General features: G+C 39.6%; 3 non-coding genes across 3 annotated transcripts; all 3 read right to left on the bottom strand.

Annotated features, from left to right (window-relative positions):
- Positions 1-7,439: 7,439 nt before the first annotated feature.
- Positions 7,440-7,521, bottom strand: trnas-cga (transfer RNA serine (anticodon CGA)). The gene has a single exon. It is a non-coding gene; the product is annotated as a tRNA-Ser (tRNA).
- Positions 7,522-12,498: 4,977 nt separating this feature from the next.
- Positions 12,499-12,581, bottom strand: trnal-uag (transfer RNA leucine (anticodon UAG)). Its single transcript has one exon. It is a non-coding gene; the product is annotated as a tRNA-Leu (tRNA).
- A 3,466-nt stretch (positions 12,582-16,047) lies between these two features.
- On the bottom strand, positions 16,048-16,130 carry trnal-uag (transfer RNA leucine (anticodon UAG)). The gene has a single exon. It is a non-coding gene; the product is annotated as a tRNA-Leu (tRNA).
- Between the last annotated feature and the right edge of the window lie 2,418 nt (positions 16,131-18,548).

Genomic DNA, 18,548 nt, shown 5'->3' with positions numbered 1-18,548 from the left:
GAGGAAATAACCAGTAGTAACTCATGGTTAATGGTCTGCCATTTATATAGTGCCTTTCTAGTCAAACTGAGCACTCAAAGTACTTTTCACTACAAGTGTCATTCACCCAGCCACACGCATGTTTCATGCAGCACTTTTATATGTGCCTAAGCACTTTGTCTAACATTCACACTCTCACTCACACTCCAATGGATTCAGTATCTTCAGGTCTACTTGGTGTGTAGAAAATCTACTGTAGCAGCGTGAACTATGACATATTATGGAATTTGCAGATTGCCACAGCTTTTTGGATAATTAAGAAAGAAAACCAGAGTTAAGTATCAACAAAAAACAAAACAGATTTATTACAATACGTGAAGCCTTTATAGTACACGACATAATTGTCAATTGGGGCAATATTTTTCAAAGATTTTCACCCTGTTTTATTTCTTGAGGTTACAGGAATGTATCACAATCCACAAGTCCAGTCCAGGGCAGATAAACATACCTTTGCTTGGTGTAACTTGTGACTGGCCTTCATGGCAGAGTCGTATTAATGCATATTTGCTTCCCTCCAGTGGTGATGATGGTGAATTACACAGGACCCAAAATATTTCACATGTGAAGACGCTGTACATCCACTTCACAGAAAGACTGTTACACTCACTGTACGTGAGAAAAATACAAACAGGAAAACACCAATTATTATTTGACATAATACCACCTTTCAAAAATGAGAAGATATTTTTAAAAATGCTTTTTTTATTAGTTGTATCAGAAAGGGATCAAGACAAAATGTAAAAACACAGGCGAATTAAATTTCAAGGGTTAAATAGCATATATGATATATGATAAAATGACTGTTTAAAGTAAGGCAGCACTGGTTGATAGTGGATTAAAAGCAACAGTAAACAGATAAGCTGTAAGGCCCAGTTGTATCCCAGATACAGTGCATTAAAAACTTAATGTGTAGTTTTGACTCTTAGAGAAAGTAAGCAGACCCGTCCACATGTTATGCTTCATAACAGATCAGCACGAATGGTGATTTTCAGTGCTTTACTGTATAAACCAAAAACAGACATTTAAAGTCAATGTGAGAAAAGAATGGGGCAAACTAACAGTGTTAAATTAATAAAAAGCCAAAGTTCAGTATGATGTCACTTCATTGTGCTTTTATTCTTACCAGCAATTACAGTGCCAGTGACACTTTAACACAAGGGAAGCTGGGACTTTTACACAGAGAAAGTCATCTTAAACATACCAGAAGGAAGGTTAGAAAACATCAGTAGGAAACATGAAAGGAATGTTAAAGTTATTGGACGGATTTATCCACAGCAATGCTGAACTTTGCCTGTAGAGGGCAGAGTTGTGATTTTTAGGCTGTGCTGCACTCAAAAAATGGGAAACCTGAAGGATTTCGTTTATGTTGGATCTAAAATATTTTTGAGAACATTAATGCAGTATTTCTATATTTCTGTGTTTGAGCACAGACCATAGTTTCTGTCCTCAAACTGAAATACTAATAAAAAATATATAATTTTTGTGTTTTGAAAGTGGGTGTGATGTATTCATTCAAAGGTGCTGCTGTCACTCCGTGTTTACATTTCAGAGACAAGTTGTTCTTGTACTTGTGCAAGTACAGTTGCCCTGCCCGCTTGGGTGTTTTAGCACTATACAGTCCTGTCGTTTACATGCGTAGATATTAAAATGCAAAACTTAGAGCAGCAATAAAATAGTTAATATATACATGCAGTTTAAAAGATGTGCAGAATATAAACAGATGACTGTATTTATGTAGCATATTGTCTATGGTAGCAACAGGAAAATAAATGTTGCTGTATTTTAATGGGATATAGTCTCAAGACGTTAATAATAATACTTTGGTATTTCTTAAGCATAACAAACATAAATAATTTGAACTTGAATTGCATTCCTGCTACTTTGATGTAAATAAATATGGTAAAAATTTGATATCTGCTTTCCAAAAATGATTTGTCTAGTGAAAATAGATGGTTTGTAGTTGTATTAATTGTATTTTCAGCAGTGTCAGTTGTGCTTTACCATCACTGGCATCATTGATAGTATACTGTATGTTAGCTGGTGGACTGTCAGCTACCTCACAAAACAAATGAATTGAGTCTCACCAGCTGTCATTAAGGATGCCTGAGGCTAGGGTGGGGGGATTCCCATTCCTGCCACTCCCCACTGGCCGTAAATAAATAAAATAGAAAAGATTAACAAGAGGAGCCCACAGAGAGTGTATAGTGCTCCTATTGGGAAAACCAATGTGTTTGGCACAGCAAGCAGGACGGGTGTTTAAAAAATGAAATAAAATAAAGGATGCCTGGGGAGCAACTGAACTTAAACTATGATAGGATGAAAACTGCGCCTTCTTTTTCAGCATCCCAAACTTGCCCTATTGGACTGTGATTTGGTGACAGTGGAGGACATCTGAGCACTTATCATACTGGAAGCAGCCAGCAGAAGATGGGTAAACTGTGGTCCTGAAGGGATGGACGTGATCAGCTCCAAGCAGTTGACCATTCACATTTGACCTCTGGCATCGATGAGGCATTTTCACCCATTAGAACTGCGGCTCACTGGATAATTTCTATTTTTTTCCAGGCTATTCCGTGTAAACCATAGAGATGGTTGTGTGGGAAAATGCTAGTAGACCATCAGTTTCTGAAATGGTGTGTTTACACCATACACCATGCCACATTCAAAGTCACTTAAATCATCTTTGTTCCTTATTCTCATGCTCAGTTTGAACATCAGCAGGTTGCCTTCACTATGTCTACATGGTCAAATGTATTGAGATACTGCTACATAATCCTATTTTATATGAGGTTTTAAAATGCGTCATTGTGTTGACTCTTTAATAACGTTATTGTCCAACTTTAACCTCTTAGGAGTCCACCTTCTTTTCATTTAAAGTTTGTGCTGCTGTGCAGATCACCCATGTTCAAGACTTTGTTTACAAAGCTGACGAGTTGTGATTAAAAACTTGAAGAACATGCAGCATGTGAGAGAGTCAGCATCTCCTGCAGTTTCTGTGACATTTAGAATCAGCAAGGTTGTTCAGCTGCAGTGCATGTTTTGTAACAAGAGAGGCCTACAGTCAAATAACTCCCCCAGTTCTCCCAGTGGGATACACATAGCAGAGTGGCTTGTAACGAGGCGGCATATCCAGTGACAAACACAGCAAACACAGCCCAGATGGAAACAACAGTGTGTTTGTTGACCTCACGTGGATCAAAGAATGAAGGAGGGCGAGTACTAGCGATGCACAACTGTAGCTGTAATCCTTCTGTCCATTTTCTCTTGCTTAACCAATTCAGGCTCGGGAGGGGGGCTGAAGACTATCCCAGCTGTCATAGGACGAAAGACAGGGTACAGAACAGCCTGTAGCAGGGCTAACAGACAGAGACAGGCAATCATTCACACCTACGGCCAATTTAGAATTGCCAGTTAACTCATGCATGGATTGTGGGAGGGAGCCAGAGAGCCCAGAGAGAGCCCACACAGGCATGGAGAGAACATGCAGCCTCCACACAGAAAAGCCCCAGCTGGCCATGGATTCAAATACAGCACCTTCTTGCTGTGAGGCGACAATGCTAACCGGCACACAATCATCTGTAGCTATGAGTTAAATCTAATTCAGAGTTTGCAATCTATTTTTTGCATCGTGGCTTCATTTTAAACATGTTAAAATACAATAACAACAACAATAATTATAATAATAAATTCAAAAAGGAGTAGGAAGAAACATATGCTTATTTAATCCCACCAACTTTCTACAATTCAGTAACTACTAATCATTACATTTGTTTCCTTGTTTATGCCCTATCCTATCACAAATCCTTCTTTTCAATTTGTTACATTTATTTGGCTTTAATTGAAAGTAACATGCCAAGAGATAAACAAATATACAAATACATAATCACATACAAAAGTATACACACACATATACATACACATACATGTCCATACACACATACAGTGGGGCAAAAAAGTATTTAGTCAGCCACCGATTGTGCAAGTTCCCCCACTTAAAATGATGACAGAGGTCAGTAATTTGCACCAGAGGTACACTTCAACTGTGAGAGACAGAATGTGAAAAAAAAATCCATGAATTCACATGGTAGGATTTGTAAAGAATTTATTCGTAAATCAGGGTGGAAAATAAGTATTTGGTCAATAACAAAAATACAACTCAATACTTTGTAACATAACCTTTGTTGGCAATAACAGAGGTCAAACGTTTACTATAGGTCTTTACCAGGTTTGCACACACAGTAGCTGGTATTTTGGCCCATTCCTCCATGCAGATCTTCTCAAGAGCAGTGATGTTTTGGGGCTGTCGCCGAGCAACACGGACTTTCAACTCCCGCCACAGATTTTCTATGGGGTTGAGGTCTGGAGACTGGCTAGGCCACTCCAGGACTTTCAAATGCTTCTTACGGAGCCACTCCTTTGTTGCCCGGGCGGTGTGTTTTGGATCATTGTCATGTTGGAAGACCCAGCCTCGTTTCATCTTCAAAGTTCTCACTGATGGAAGGAGGTTTTGGCTCAAAATCTCACGATACTTGGCCCCATTCATTCTGTCCTTAACACGGATCAGTCGTCCTGTCCCCTTGGCAGAAAAACAGCCCCATAGCATGATGTTTCCACCCCCATGCTTCACAGTAGGTATGGTGTTCTTGGGATGCAACTCAGTATTCTTCTTCCTCCAAACACGACGAGTTGAGTTTATACCAAAAAGTTCTACTTTGGTTTCATCTGACCACATGACATTCTCCCAATCCTCTGCTGTATCATCCATGTGCTCTCTGGCAAACTTCAGACGGGCCTGGACATGCACTGGCTTCAGCAGCGGAACACGTCTGGCACTGCGGGATTTGATTCCCTGCCGTTGTAGTGTGTTACTGATGGTGACCTTTGTTACTTTGGTCCCAGCTCTCTGCAGGTCATTCACCAGGTCCCCCCGTGTGGTTCTGGGATCTTTGCTCACCGTTCTCATGATCATTTTGACCCCACGGGATGAGATCTTGCGTGGAGCCCCAGATCGAGGGAGATTATCAGTGGTCTTGTATGTCTTCCATTTTCTGATGATTGCTCCCACAGTTGATTTTTCCACACCAAGCTGCTTGCCTATTGTAGATTCACTCTTCCCAGTCTGGTGCAGGTCTACAATTCTTTTCCTGGTGTCCTTCGAAAGCTCTTTGGTCTTGGCCATGGCGGAGTTTGGAGTCTGACTGGTTGAGGCTGTGGACAGGTGTCTTTTATACAGATGATGAGGTCAAACAGGTGCCATTCATACAGGTAACGAGTGGGGGACAGAAAAGCTTCTTACAGAAGACGTTACAGGTCTGTGAGAGCCAGGGATTTTCCTTGTTTGAGGTGACCAAATACTTATTTTCCACCCTGATTTACGAATAAATTCTTTACAAATCCTACCATGTGAATTCATGGATTTTTTTTTCACATTCTGTCTCTCACAGTTGAAGTGTACCTCTGGTGCAAATTACTGACCTCTGTCATCATTTTAAGTGGGGGAACTTGCACAATCGGTGGCTGACTAAATACTTTTTTGCCCCACTATATGTCAGAACACCCAGTCAAAGCCCTACCTCCTCCTTGAACTATATTTCTGTATCGGTTTTTCCTCACTGAGCCTGTTCCTCAGCTATATTTAACTTTTGAGTGTGGTAAATTTAATTCCCCCCTTAAATTGTATGTACCATCTCTTTTGGACAACAAAAGGATGACATTATGAGGAAGTAGCTTGTTTACTGTTCCATACATAATTTGTGTCATAATTTTAGATGCAGCACATCATACCACTTTTTTAAGGCTTTATAACAATTGTTCTGTTTCACTGGATTCCAAATTCAGCAGGTCACTGCTTCTTCTGATAAACTCTACATTTAATCACTTCCAATCAGAGACATGCTGGCAGGATGGAAAATGAAGTCATTATTCTTCTAGACATTGTCGTAAGTTGAGCTGCAAAAAGAAAAAGAAAAAAATGAGTTAGTTAATTAGCTCTATACACTCTTGTCTTTTACATGGGTAGAGATATAGATATATTCAAAAGGTTAAACATGGAAGTTTTCCCCACTACTGAGCATTGTAGGTTCACATATAGTTTATTACCACGGTATTTTTCCATGACAGAGCACCAAAAATAACTGCTTTAAGGGGAAAAATACAGTAATTATATTTGAAATCCTTCTTATTTGTAATATACTGCCCTCCCAAACTTTTTGTCTGAGGTGTTGCTTCTGTTCTTAGCTGATGATTGGAAATGGGTTCACAGCTGCACTTCAGTGAAACACTGCATCTGGGTGTTGGTCTTTCATCCTTTTCCTGGACTTCTAAAATAACCTCAACATGTGTACAGGCCAGGTCAGCAGGTTACCACTAGCTTCCCCCTGCCCTGTAGGAGCACCGGATGATTCACTGCAAAGAGCCTGGATGCTAATGTGATTATCATGCGTCATTTTTTTGTTCTTCAGGCTAAAGATAAAGCAGGAAATTGTATTCACTATCATTCCCGTCACTCTACATGTCTATCTTTGTCTACTTCCTACCTCCTGAAACTCAACATCCATCTTAGTGCTTATTTTATCTTCATGTAGCGACCCATTGAAGTGATTGTATCAGGAACCGCTTTTTTCACCTTGACTTATGCTGTTTTTTTTCTACTGATTGAGTAAACAAGAGCTATTGTTTTAATAAATTAATTTATAGAGGTGTTAGCAGAATGATGCAGCAACAATCTTTGGACTACCTAGTGCCAGTTGCTTTATATTTAGAGTACAAATAAATTTCTACAACGTTACTCAAAAAGCAAGCCTTATAGCATGATCTTAGTTTCTTCAGTTTGCTGTATTTGCTATAATGTAGATGTTTTGATTTTATAAGCCATGCCAACTTCATAGGCTGCAAGCCCTGTTGTTTGACAACAGGGGTGTCAAACATAAAGCCCAGGGGCTAGAATCGGCCCAGCAAAAAGTCCAATCTGCCCCGCTGGGTGTCTTTGGAAATTGTGAAGGCACAGATTTTTTTACTTTTAACTGTATTTTCATAAATTTTTTACAGCTTTTCCAACTATTAAAGACCTCTCCTGTTATTCATACTACACCAAAGAAATTAGAGGTCATTTTGGCATCTCTTCATTGGCACCAAGTTTAATTTAAATGTTGGGAGTAATTATTATATAGCGTTTTTCTACTCTCCCAGAGGATTCAAAACATCTTGCGTATATTAACATTTTTTCTATGCTTAAGTGCTTTTATCTAACAGTCACACCTGTTTATATTCCAATGGGCATCAGTATCTTGCCCAAGGCATCCATACTGGAGCCAATCAATCCACTAACTGATTAGTAGATGCTTTACCTCCAGGTTAGGCTGACTGGTTTGTGAGAGCAACATGGCAGAAGTTGAGAACTACGCTGTGAGCAGGATTTGAACCTGCGCAGGGAAACCCCATTGGATTTCGAGTCCAACACCTTAACCACTCGGCCATCACAGCTGCAAGTTAGCACGCTTCCCCTCAAATACAAGGTCTTAAATAATGAGCTTTTAAATAATAAGGCCAAATCTTGTCTTGAAGAGCTCATAGTGCCATATCACTCCAATAAAGTACTGTTGGGGCTTCCCATGATGCACGGAGTGTTTCCTGTTCACTCACCTTTTTTCATTCACTATGCGCTTACAAACCTCTTCATTTAATCAGTAGTTTTTATTTCTATCTGGCTCTCTTCCACAACATGTTTTTTGCCCTGTCTTTGCTCCCATCATCCCCATCTGGTTGCAGGTGGCTGCCCTGCCTCGAGCCTGGTTCCGATGGAGGTTTCTTCCTGTTAAGAGGGAGTTTTTCCTTTCCACGGCCGCCAAAGCTCTTTCTCAAAGGGGGTAATTTCATTGTTGAGGTATCTTTGCATTATTGTAGGTTCATTACCCGACAATATAAAGCACCTATTTGGCATAAATAAAATGTCGTTGATTTAAGTAACAGATAAACACCTACAACACAGAAAAATTGCCATGTTTTTTTCTTTTAACTATATTGTCTATGGAAATTTCTGCTCCTAACAATGAAATTGTCTGTGAATTTATGTAGACTGTCAGGGTAATTTACAATAAAAAATGTTGTGGAACATTTTCTGTAACTTTACATGTGTTTATTCGTAGATACAGCACCTGCTTTTCTTTTACTAAGTGCAATTGAATGTGTAATTAAACATCTTTACACCACAGGAATGGAGTTTCGCTGGTTGGGCCCACTTACGTTTAGACGGGGTTTAATATGGCCCTCGATGTAAAATGAGTTTGACATCTCTGCTCTAGAATTTATTTTTCAGAGATTCAAAGAGATAAAGAGTTACAAAAAATTGTTGTTATAAGGTTAAGAAGCACAAAATAATAATTTTGTTCTTCAGACTTCAGCAATTGCACCACCGGAACTCTTAAGGGTTTTTACCTGCCAATACGTTGAGTAAGCTGCAGACATTTGAGTCCTTGCTGCCTAAAGGAGGGACTGGGACAAATGCACCAAACTGTGACTGTTGTGAAAGCAACCCTGTTTTACCCTTCTTGTAAACAAGACTTTTAAAGCTCTGCAAAGAAACAGCATCATCTTTATTGACATTGTCACCGGTGTGCTGCTATGGCTGTTATTAGGCTAATATTTGAGGAGCTCCAGAGTATTTGTTTCTCTATAGACTCTGACATATTGTCTCTGTTCTCAGATCTGTGCAGCACCTCCCACTTTACTTTCTATTCTGGTTCGAGCCAGTTTGTGCTGTGAGAGTAGTACAAACTGTTCAATGAAGTGGAAATTCCTGGAAAGTTTTATCTTTTTTTTTTTTTTTCCATTTCGTGATCACATTCAAGCACACACCGTCTCTGAAAGCTATATCTTGCTTAATCAGTACAGCAGCTTTTAGCTGGGTTAACATAAATGGAAAAGTGCCTTTTGATTGCTTAGTTGGAGTAAAAATGTGACAAAATCATTCTCCAGAATACAGGAGTGATGCTGAAAATGGTCCCATTCAATAATTTAAATAATTAGGAATTTATGATAAATGTTCTGTTTTGGTTTTGGGTTTTTTTTTTTTTCATTTCTAAAGCTAAAAGGAAGACACAAAGAAAGAAATTAATTACATGACAGCAGTTGGAATAATGGGAATGTAAAGAGAAAAGATTTCCACTCACAAACAATCCATTATAGGCACAAACCGAATGAACCATTCAGTTGTTTCAGATGAATAAAAAACAAAAAGCTAGGCTGGACGTGTTCCTCTTCCCTCAGCATTTTCCTTTATCCTGTTTGCTTTTTAGTTTGGGTCAACAGACATCTTTAGCTTAAAAAAATGCATCATTGCAGCATGTTCTGCTGATTCAGATGGAGAAGTAAAAATGGGCCAAGGAATTGAATATGCTGAGTAGAAACAAACATCCAAGTGAACAGACACTGACAAAGTGAGCAGCTCAGTGTTACCACAGTGTACTTACTACTGATCTGATGTATTTACAGAAATCCATCCATGCTTCTATGCTTGATTTTCTGGAGCGCAAAAACAGAATCCTTTTAAAAAGCCACCAGCTGTTAGACTGGAACTACCAGATTAGACTAAAGAGAAACAAACAAAGAAAAAATAGAGTGAGACAAACCACATACAACACTGTATAAGAGATTGCAGCTGTTCATTTGGTGCAAATCTCTACTGGCATTATATCAAAAATGTCAAAAATGTATGTAGATTTTTTTCACTGTGCAATTTTTAAAAAATGAGTGGTATTGTTATTATTTTATTGTAGGGGTACATATAAATACTAAAGTATTGAAACACAAAGCAGCCATAATATCTGATATAGATAAAAACCTTCAGGGATATAACATGCACGCATGTGCTGATTTTGTTTGCTAAACTCCTGATCATGTAGGATGAAGTTTGAAATTTCCCCTCATAAGAGCCATTTAGTTTTGTTTCTTATATTTTTACATGTTACATGTGTGTTCCCTCACATGTAATATGACATTGTCACTTTTTAACAATGCTTTCCTCCAAAACTCCTTTTGTTTTAATCGCAGGGGAGATCATTACTGGTTCAGTGTAGACTCCTTCAATCCTGCAGCTTCGTAGATTCATAGGCTCTTTGTAAATGTACAGTTTTTAGTATGGTCGCATATACCGTCTTTATTCTATAATCAAACCTGCAATAACCTGAAGCTGTGATTCAGAGATGTTCATGGTTACCATGCCTTTGTTTGTTTTTGGCCATGGTTTTCTTTGCTTGACAGTGACTTCAAATGGGAACACAGTGGCCTTCAAAGCTAAATTAAATTAGCACATCGAGATCATGCGGAGAAAATAATCTTAGCACAGACGTAGTTCAGAAAAGCGGTACATCTAATGGGAAGTCTTTATTTCCAAAAGCATGGATCGGGAGACAGCCACAAACCTGATGAAAACAGGTTAACTGTAGAAGAAATAAAAAGAAATAAAAGAAACTGAGAAATAAAAAATAAGAATCTCCCACCCTTTCACTCTTAGTTTAGCTGATGTTTAGAAGCCCAGATGTGCATTTATTGAAAACACAGTTCTAAATTGGGTAATTTAATCACCCCTTTCAGATTCATGTTCACTATAAAGACTTCTTTTAGTAACACATCTTTCACTTCCTATATCCTACTAAGCACATGTCCTTGCTTTATGTTTTTCTTATGAAATAAAAAGTAAGAGGGAGGGAGGCCAGGATAGATTTTTACAGCTCTGGTATAATAGTCTAAACTGAGCTGTGTTATTCTTTTGGACATTCTCAACAGGCAGTTTAATAGTTAACATGTTTGATATAAGGCAACTTGAGACTAGAGAGAGCTGAGGAGGAGGGAAGCATCAGTTTCAGCGAGCAGGGAAAGATTTGGCCGAAACACTTCGTCACAGGGCTCCTTGTTACACTACAACAACAGAAAACTCAGACCTCTGGCCAAGACCTGTTGCATAACCGGTGGTGTGATAGTATACACAAAAGGGAGAGTAAGGGGCAGCAGGGATGAAAGGATACAAAGGAAAATGGAGCTGACAGTGAAGTCTCTGGAGAATTAACGCCTGCCGTGATTAGCACTTAAAACTTATACATTCCCATAGATGCTTTAACATGCTGTGGTGTGATTATACGCTATTACTTAACTCAGCCTAGTCATGACATGAAAAATATCTATCTAAAATCTTCAGATGTCACTTTAAGTTGTGTAAATGTATGCAAAGAGGGTCATTCATGGTGTGAACGTGTCTAATTTTATACTGTGGTGAGACACAGCGGATGCTCTGCTTTGTTCTTGGACCACTGGTAAATGCAGCGGAAGCATAATCTGTGCAGGCAGCGGTCCAGGTGGGAAATGTTGCTGAATGCTTCCAAACAGATGGGGCTACTTGGAGTCAGGTCACACCTCTGCAGACGTCATTTCAACTGATTTCAACAAACCCTGAGACATGTCTGTATATATACACAGGAAAGATCTGCAATTGTTAGTATGCTAACTGCTGCCAGTGGTAAAACCAGTAATACAAGTAATCTGTGAAACTGTAACCACATTAGTTTCAGTGAAAAGCCCTGCTTATGACTAGCCTGTCCTTTGTGTTAGTGCTAATGTCCTATCACAATCATGATAATCCTGTATGTGACAGAGACATTCTCAGGACTATAAAGCCAGCTTGAAGGTCCTGCCACAGCATTTTTCAATCAGGTTGAGGTCTGGACTTGACTGTGTCGTTGCAACACCTTCATTATTTTAATTTTCAGCTATACTGGTGTAGATTTATTGACATGCTCGGGATCATTGTCTTGTTTGTCTTTGGTATACAGAGGAATTCATGGTCAATTCAAGGTAACTGCAAGGTGCCCAGATCCTGTGTGCTGATATGCTGTGCTTAGTGTTAAAATGGCACTCTGTATTATTTCCTAAAAGCCCCACTTTGGTCTGTCCATAGGACATTGTCCCAGAAGTCTTTGTTTGTTACGTTTGTTAAGATTCAACGTTACAAAACTACACCATGCTAAGTGCTCTTTCAGAAAGAAGAGGTTTTCTCCTGGCAGTCTTTCCAAATAATCTACACTTGTTCCATTTTTTTCTAATTGTACTTGAACTTTAATTTTTAACACGCTAACTGAGGTCTGTAGAGTCTGAGATGTAGCTTACGGGGTTTTTACAGCTTCTCTGAGGATTGCTCAGTCTGATCTTGGGGTGAATTTGCTGGGACCACCACTGTCAGGAAGACTGTGGCATTGTGATGACACACACCTGAATGCTCCAGACCAGCAAACTGACAATACTTGGTCTTTTACAGAGATGCTCACACTTGCTGACGATTTGTTAATAAAGTCTATTTTAGTAACATCAGCCGTTATTTAGCCTCTTAACTCCTAATGGAAGCAATCAGAATCAGAATACTTCATTAATCCCTAAGGAAAATATGTAAACATTTGCTTGCAAGAAATGTGTTGTCAGAAGTGGGATTTGAACCCACGCCTCTAGGCGAGACTGCGGGCTAAACGCAGCGCCTTGGACCTCTCGGCCATCCTGACAAGGAAAAGAATGGTGCACTTAATTTTTCACAGCACTACATACAGTCTTGTGAGAACTATTTTAGGTGGTTTTAATAGCAAAGGTGAGCTGGATATAGTGTCTTCAAGCTTATCTTACTTGTCTAATTATATCTAATAAAAGCAACAGTAGTTGAGGTGGGTAGGGCTTGTGAAAAGGTAAATTACAATTGGACCCGGAGAGTCCTCAGCTACTGTCATTATTACACTGATGCCTATTAATGATCAATCTGAATGTTGAATTAAGTCTCCCAATGCTAATAAATGTGCTAATAAATAAAATACAGCTTTTATAAAGGCAGACTTTTCATTTATTCCAGAAAACATTTGGGCCTCTTACATAAGTAAGGAAACTTTTCAAAATGTTCTGCACTGAATGCCCTGAGACTCAGTAGCAAATGCTCTAATAGGGTGATATGGTACTACAAGGTCATTAAGATAAGATGGGGCCTGATTATTTAAGACCTTGTATGTGAGGAGCAGGATTTTGAATTCAATTCTGGATTTAACAGGAAGCCAAAACAGGAGAAATATGCTCCCTCTTTCTAGTCCCTGTCAGGACTCTTGCTGCAGCATTTTGGATTAGCTGAAGGCTTTTCAGCGAGTTTTTTGGACATCCTGATAATAATGAATTACAGAAGTCCAGCCTGGAAGTAATAAATGCATGAACTAGTTTTTCAGTGTCACTCTGAGACAGGATATTTCTAACTTTCGAGATGTTGCGCAAATGGAAGAACGCAGTCTTACATATTTGTTTAATATGTGCGTTGAAGGACATGTCCTGGTCAAAAATGACTCCAAGATTCCTCGCAGTGTTACTGGAGGCGAAGGTAATGCCATCCAGAGTAAGAATCTGGTTAGACACCATATTTCTACTTGGAGTCAGGTCACACCTCTGCAGACGTCATTTCAACTGATTTTTTCTGCCATTCTTGGCTCGGATGCAGGCCGATCTTGAATGCTGATATGATCTGACACAATAACACAAATGAAATATAAATTAATTAGTAATTTGGAAATACTCACATTTACCAAAAAAGGCACTTTATTGAGTGGATCACATTAAATTACACCCTAATGTTCTGTGATATTCATATTGTTATATATTGTAACGTTCACAAGAACCAGACGTTTGGATCTCAGTTTGTCCGTTTATTCGGTAACACAGGCAAACGGGCCGTTAACTCCGGGGAGAGTGCCCACGTACTGCACCTCACTTCAGCCCCGCACAGTCACGCAACAACAAGGACCCCCCTCCCCTTCCTGCACACATTAACTCCCTTTTTCCTGCAGCACAACCAAACATGTATCTTAAAGAAATAACAACAGTGTGCAGAGATAACCAACATGTCACTGTAAAATAACATTTAACCGTCGTTACAATATCATGCAACATAAACAAACCCTGAGACATGTCTGTACATATACACAGGAAAGATCTGCAATTGTTAGTATGCTAACTGCTACCAGTGGTAAAACCAGTAATACAAGTAATCTGTGAAACTGTAACCACATTAGTTTCAGTGAAAAGCCCTGCTTATGACTAGCCTGTCCTTTGTGTTAGTGCTAATGTCCTATCACAATCATGATAATCCTGTATGTGACAGAGACATTCTCAGGACTATAAAGCCAGCTTGAAGGTCCTGCCTAGGGATGGGTACCGGTATCCGGTGCCATGATGGCACCGGTTCTGACATAAACGGTAGTAACCAGACCGAAAAGCAGCGCACATTTCGGTGCTTTATTTCGGTGCTTATTTTTTCCTGAGCTGTGATACACTTTGAATTCTAGCCAATCGTTTTACGTTTCCGGGGATAGTAGGCGGGCCCAGGTACGTACGTTCTTTTAGAGCAGAGCTACAGATTAAAAATGCCCAAGGCAAAGCAGTCAAAAGTCTGGCTGTACTTCACAGCGAAATATGCAAACTCAGCAGCCTGCAACAAGTGCTTTAAGGTGATACTGTGCAAAGGAGGCAACACCTCAAATCCGATGAAACACCTGGCGACGGATAGCGTTTCTTTTAAAGCCGAAAAATGCGCCGTATTTGATAGCTTGCTGCGAGACCTCACACCGAGCGCCTCTACTGCGGGTGTGGTGCCTGTTGTCGGACCCGGAGTTTGCAACATCCCCCAAAAACCCGAAGAGGAGAGTCCTGGCCCCTAGCCCTGCCAGTGTAGGATGATGATGGCAGCAGCACCCGTTCTTCTCTGCGTGAGTAGCTTAATGTTGTTCGTGTGTAATTTACGTTGAGTAGGCTAACCACGTTATTACATTAATGCATGTAAGGTGAACTAGCAAACACCGTGGTAGTTACATGTGACTGTCTTCTCGTTTGATGGCAGATACTCCCTTCACCCTGGCCAAAAAGGCTAAAATGACCAAAGAAAAAGTGGAAAACAGTTAAACATGAGAGGTTTTTCGACAAAGTTTGTGTTTTTTCCATTGATTAAGCACTGCTTCCAGCCAAGAGTGATACCATATATGCCCCATAGCTGCAGAAAAGGCTAACATTGTTATCTCTTTACAAAAAAACAGCTGAACATGAGAGGTTTTTGGACCAATTTTGTGTTCTCCATTCTTTAAGCACCGGTTTGAGCACCGTTTAAGCACCGGCACCGTTTCAAAAGTACCGGTTTGGCACCGGTATAGGATAAAACCTAAACGATACCCATCCCTAGTCCTGCCACAGCATTTTTCAATCAGGTTGAGGTCTGGACTTGACTGTGTCGTTGCAACACCTTCATTATTTTAATTTTCAGCTATACTGGTGTAGATTTATTGACATGCTCGGGATCATTGTCTTGTTTGTCTTTGGTATACAGAGGAATTCAAGGTAACTGCAAGGTGCCCAGATCCTGTGTGCTGATATGCTGTGCTTAGTGTTAAAATGGCACTCTGTATTATTTCCTAAAAGCCCCACTTTGGTCTGTCCATAGGACATTGTCCCAGAAGTCTTTGTTTGTTACGTTTGTTAAGATTCAACGTTACGAAACTACACCATACTAAGTGCTCTTTCAGAAAGAAGAGGTTTTCTCCTGGCAGTCTTTCCAAATAATCTACACTTGTTCCATTTTTTTCTAATTGTACTTGAACTTTAATTTTTAACACGCTAACTGAGGTCTGTAGAGTCTGAGATGTAGCTTACGGGGTTTTTACAGCTTCTCTGAGGATTGCTCAGTCTGATCTTGGGGTGAATTTGCTGGGACCACCACTGTCAGGAAGACTGTGGCATTGTGATGACACACACCTGAATGCTCCAAACCAGCAAACTGACAATACTTGGTCTTTTACAGAGATGCTCACACTTGCTGACGATTTGTTAATAAAGTCTATTTTAGTAACATCATCCGTTATTTAGCCTCTTAACTCCTAATGGAAGCAATCAGAATCAGAATACTTCATTAATCCCTAAGGAAAATATGTAAACATTTGCTTGCAAGAAATGTGCTGTCAGAAGTGGGATTTGAACCCACGCCTCTAGGCGAGACTGCGGGCTAAACGCAGCGCCTTGGACCTCTCAGCCATCCTGACGAGGAAAAAAATGGTGCACTTAATTTTTCACAGCACTACATACAGTCTTGTGAGAACTATTTTAGGTGGTTTTAATAGCAAAGGTGAGCTGGATATAGTGTCTTCAAGCTTATCTTACTTGTCTAATTATATCTAATAAAAGCAACAGTAGTTGAGGTGGGTAGGGCTTATGAAAAGGTAAATTACAATTGGACCCGGAGAGTCCTCAGCTACTGTCATTATTACACTGATGCCTATTAATGATCAATCTGAATGTTGAATTAAGTCTCCCAATGCTAATAAATGTGCTAATAAATAAAATACAGCTTTTATAAAGGCAGACTTTTCATTTATTCCAGAAAACATTTGGGCCTCTTACATAAGTAAGGAAACTTTTCAAAATGTTCTGCACTGAATGCCCTGAGACTCAGTAGCGAATGCTCGTTTGAACTCAAAGTAGACCTTGAAGTCTGAAGTTACACTATAGCAATAAAGCCTGCTAGTAAAAATTGCACTCTGATTGGTGTTTTGCACCCTGGTCACTGCTTCCTGGTGGTGCTGGAGGTAATGAGTCACTCTGTAGTGTTCATGCAAGTTGCTTGTTGCTGGGAAATGGCTCAAGATCATAAAAGGCAGTTGTAGCCAGCTGACTGGCTCCCCTCTTCATTGAGTTCCTGTGCATGCTCCAAGTTACCCATGAATGAAAAGCCACTTTCTTCCTCTTCTCTGGTGCGTGGCTACGCAGGAGAGCGAAAGGGAGGTGGGAAAGCAACGGACAATACAGTAACCCAGCGCTGGCCTGACACACAATGTGAGGTCTCTGTGCCCTGGTGGACCAACACACAGAGAGGCCTTTCTCGTGATCCAACTGCTTCTCCAATCCCACGCCAGCATTTCTGTGCACTTTAATTACGCAGCAAGCACATGCATATTCACGTGCTAATCACGTCACCTCAGCAGAGACACCCTGTAAAGTAATTAAGACAGCAGAGGAACATGTGATCAAAGTAGATCAGCACAAAGAAAGGACATTAATTGTCTGGCGCTTATATAATACTGTCAGTCAAAGCAGGCTGATTGTTCTGTGTTGATATGTTTTGCTGTGACCAAAGGGTTTCCTGCTGTGTCCTTCAATGAGCTAAAGTAGCAAAACAATGATCTCATCAACACTCGTATTCAAGAAAGTGTGCAACATAATGTACATTTACCTCAACTGCTGTTTATTAAACTACAAATTATTTGCACTTTGCATTTATACTGTGAGTTTTGTGCAAAAAAACTAAATTTTGATCATGCTGGAAGATACTGTACAGACAAATTAAGCAAAGGCTGCTTAGTATATTACATAGGAACATATGTATGTATGATACACACAGGGCATCCTTCCATATAATATTACACTAGACTGATTTTCTTGCACAGAATGCTACTTTCAGTAAAGTTAGAGGACAATTCAGTGAGATGCTTCTATTCTCCTTTCATATAATAGAATATAAAGCACCTTACTTTATAACTTAATGGTAAAACAGCTCATCATTGGTGTAGCATCTGTTAAGGTACTGCTTTTGAAGTTACTTGTGCCTTTGTGATCAGTCTAAGGATTTTTACAACAAGTTAACCATTTAAAAACTTGGGCACCGATGAAACTTAAGACATACGTATGATCATTCTTCACTGTAACATAGAAATATGTTAAAATGATATAAATAAAAATTGAAGCACCAGTTTTGAAGTTTTGTTTGCCTCAATGTACAATAATTAGCTCCAGAGAATACATTATTGTCTGTAGGAACAAAAATGAACTTTTACTGCATCCTTCTGTCCAAGATGTTTGCTACATGACTGAAATAGATAATAACATAATAAAAATAAACTAACCCTTAGATTTGCTCATGCTCAAAAAACCCTGCTGGAACCCCAGCACACAGCAGCACAGAAAGGCTTGTTCAGCAGAAAAAGCAGAGTAGTGTTGTGGCTGATACTTGATCTTTTACTGGATTTTATTTTCTGGGCACGCACCCAGTTAGAAAAACAAAGACAAAATGTTTTGTTAGCTTGATATTCTGCAGGATGATTTGTCAAGCTCCCAAAAACAGACAGCATAAAGTAGCAACACTTTGCCCTGAAATTTAATAGTACCATTTATATGCAAAGCCTCTTAAATTGAAAGCATTCACACAGTGGAGCTCTTGAAGCTTTCTGCTTCACAAGTTTCTGAAGACTCAGCTGAGTTACAGTGCTTAGTGGGAATATAACTTCGATGGCATAAGCTGCATCATCCCAGGAGGCTTCTAGTGGAAGAAATTGTTGCACAAGTTTTAATTTTGTAAAACTTCGGGGGGGGGGGGGGGGGGGGGGGGGGGGGGTTCTCTTATCAACTCAGGGTAAAAAATATATACCTATAATCCTATCTGCAAATATATCCATACATCCTCATTA

This window comes from Neolamprologus brichardi, chromosome 6, assembly GCF_056152115.1.
Source record: "Neolamprologus brichardi isolate AB-2024 chromosome 6, ASM5615211v1, whole genome shotgun sequence".
In the NCBI taxonomy this organism is placed as follows: domain Eukaryota; kingdom Metazoa; phylum Chordata; class Actinopteri; order Cichliformes; family Cichlidae; genus Neolamprologus; species Neolamprologus brichardi.
Note: the sequence above shows the minus strand (reverse complement) of the source record. Positions and strands in the feature narration are given on the sequence as shown.